The following is a 2,850-nucleotide window of genomic DNA, read 5'->3' as shown; positions in this document are numbered from 1 at the left end:
TAGAGATATATATATATATATATATATATATATATATATATATATATATATATATATAATTTTTTATATGAGTTTTTTTTCGATTTTTTTTATAAATTACAGATTTTTTTATAGAATGCGACTTATTATCGATTTTATTCGAGAAACTTATTTTACAATTGATACGATATCACTTGACTGCTAATTATTCAACTGCCGCAGTACGCAACTCGACTGCATACTATTTGACCCAATAAAAAACAAAGCCGAATCCTAATTCTATGCACTCAATTAGAGCCATTTTTAAACGCGCATAAATATTCAGTGTAGACATTGTAAAGATTTAACATACAAAAGAAGCACTGCGGGTTACATACTGCGTGACTAAGTTATCGGGCGATGACCGTTTTCGAGACGCTCCCAAACATAATGAGGGAGATAGGGAGGAAAGAAAAGTGTCTCTTTGGCGTGATTCGTTTATTCTCTGCATATCCCTAAATGTACTGAAAACTGATGTTTATACATTAACTTCTATGCGGTATCTATGAAACAAAGATGTTATTCTATACAATTAATCATACATAACTTGAAATATGAATGTATCGGGATGGACATAAATTGACTAAGTGTCGGACAGAGGGCCTTGAGATTGATACAATTTCAATCACATTCTCCAACTTTCCAGCCAATCCAGAGTTTTGGTTTTTTTCATAGACAAGTCAAATAATCGATTCACATTAAACGAGCATTCTATTCTTAACGAGATGAACAAAACAAATACTCACTTCACTAATTGCTTTTTCATTGATTGTTTAGTAAGTGCTTGCTTGTAGACTGACACGAGAAAAAAAAACTCACACTCGCGTATACCATATCAAGGTCTTCTCAGTTTCACGTAGCTCCCCTCACAAAAAAAAATAACAAATAAATAAAAAAAACTATCGGATTATGGTAAAAGTAATAGAAGCAAAAGATAACGCGCTCAGCCATATCCAGAGTCGCTAGCTAGATGGAATTATATTTTACATTGTACAGTTTTACCAAAGATTGGAAGAAGCAAGTGAGAGAGAAAGAATAATGCCACGAATGCACGATATAAATATAGAAATTATATTCGTAAAAAACAAAAAAAAAACAAACGGAGAAATGAACTTCTGTTTAGCTTTAACGAGAGACGACGACGATAACGATATATTGCGACAATTGAGGATAACCACAAAAAAACAAGAAAAAAAAAAGAAAAAAAACAACGTTTTATTGCTGCTCTGTACAATCGTGTGTATTCGTTTTGTTTTACGATGACTGTACGACTTTTTTCGTTGCGTTCTTTTTATAAGCTGATTTTCTATGACGCCCGTACGGGTCCTTTGTTTGTTGTGCAATCGCTGCGAGACAATGATGCGCGCGTAATTTTCAGCTGCAATAGCAAACAAGAAAGTATTTCATTGTTTCTAGAATGTCCGTCAGTCACTCATCTCGATCTCGCGAGAAGGTGTTCTGATCGCCGTTGTTTTCCTCGGTTTCCCGGCAAACAAACTTATCCAAGGCATTGCAAAGGTCGTATAATGTGTATTTAGATTTTTTACATATCAAAATAGCGGTTGAAAGCTTTTTGAATATCGGAACAAAATAAGAAAAAAAGTAAAAGCTTGAGACTTTTAAGCGAATACATGAATATTGTAGTGATTCCGAAGATACTCAAGCAATCATAGAAAGTTTCTTGCGTTATAAAGAAAAATGACAGTTTCGTAGCTCCCAGCAATTGCTGTGATTGTGTTTGTTGATTAATAAAAAGTAGTCTGTTTTTCATTGTTAGTGAAGTGTACATATTAAAGAATTATAAATTTAGTTGAAAACACATCGAACTATTTCGATCATTGACGACATTATAGTGTTTTGCATTGACACGACACATGTAATAATCACATGCGCAACACGCGATAAGAGTTGTGTGCGCATCATTCTACGTAAAAAAATGAATGCACGCGTATAAAAAGAAAGGTAATAGAATGGAAATACGTCATAAGTACGTAGTGCGTATTGCAATAGTCGCATTACAATAAAACAAAAAAACGCCTATTACCAAAAGGACAAGAAAAATGCAGTGAAATGTAAATAAAAAATAGAGGTATTAATTGCTACAATTACAATATGACGAATAAAAACTGGAAAATGTATGTTTGGAGCACAGTTATTCTTCAAAACACGCATTCCGCTCACTTACAACCCAACTCCAATCCATCAATGACACATTTTCAATTTATTATTTAATACTGTTTCTGTTATGACAAATACTTTCGGGATTTTTTATATAAATTCAATATTTCTTAATGATAGGGGAAGATTTCTTCAAGAGTCTTTTTTTTATAATATTCATAATGACAATTAAATTCTTTTCAAATAAAGTTTAATTTGACATTATTCAATTGAAGGCTTCAGAAATAAAACTAATGTTACATAAAAAAACATTTTAATGTGAAAGTTCATTTACATATTTAACTATATTCTTTTCTAAATAAATCTTAATATGAAAGGTCCAGAGGAAACGAGGTTATCACTTTAATAAACGATAAATTGCTGACTTTTTAATTCGAAGCAAACAATTTTATTTATGCTAACCCGAACCCAAGCCTTCACCCAAGCTTCAACAAAAGACTTAACATATAGCCAAAACAAAAGGAATCGTCAGTTCAGTTATTGATCGATTTTTTCTTTCAACAATAAAATTAATGTTTGTAAACACAGCTATGATATACTTATATAGTACATTTTATACTACATTTTAGTTTTGAATACTGGAAGTCTTAAAGATATTATTGATATATTCTTGAAAAACCATTCAATGCTTCGAAATTCGAAAATGGCCAAGAT

This window comes from Phymastichus coffea, unplaced genomic scaffold (genome assembly GCF_024137745.1).
Source record: "Phymastichus coffea isolate CEN01 unplaced genomic scaffold, Cenicafe_Pcof_1.1 PCOF00334, whole genome shotgun sequence".
NCBI lineage: Eukaryota > Metazoa > Arthropoda > Insecta > Hymenoptera > Eulophidae > Phymastichus > Phymastichus coffea.
This window is presented reverse-complemented; position numbering follows the sequence as displayed.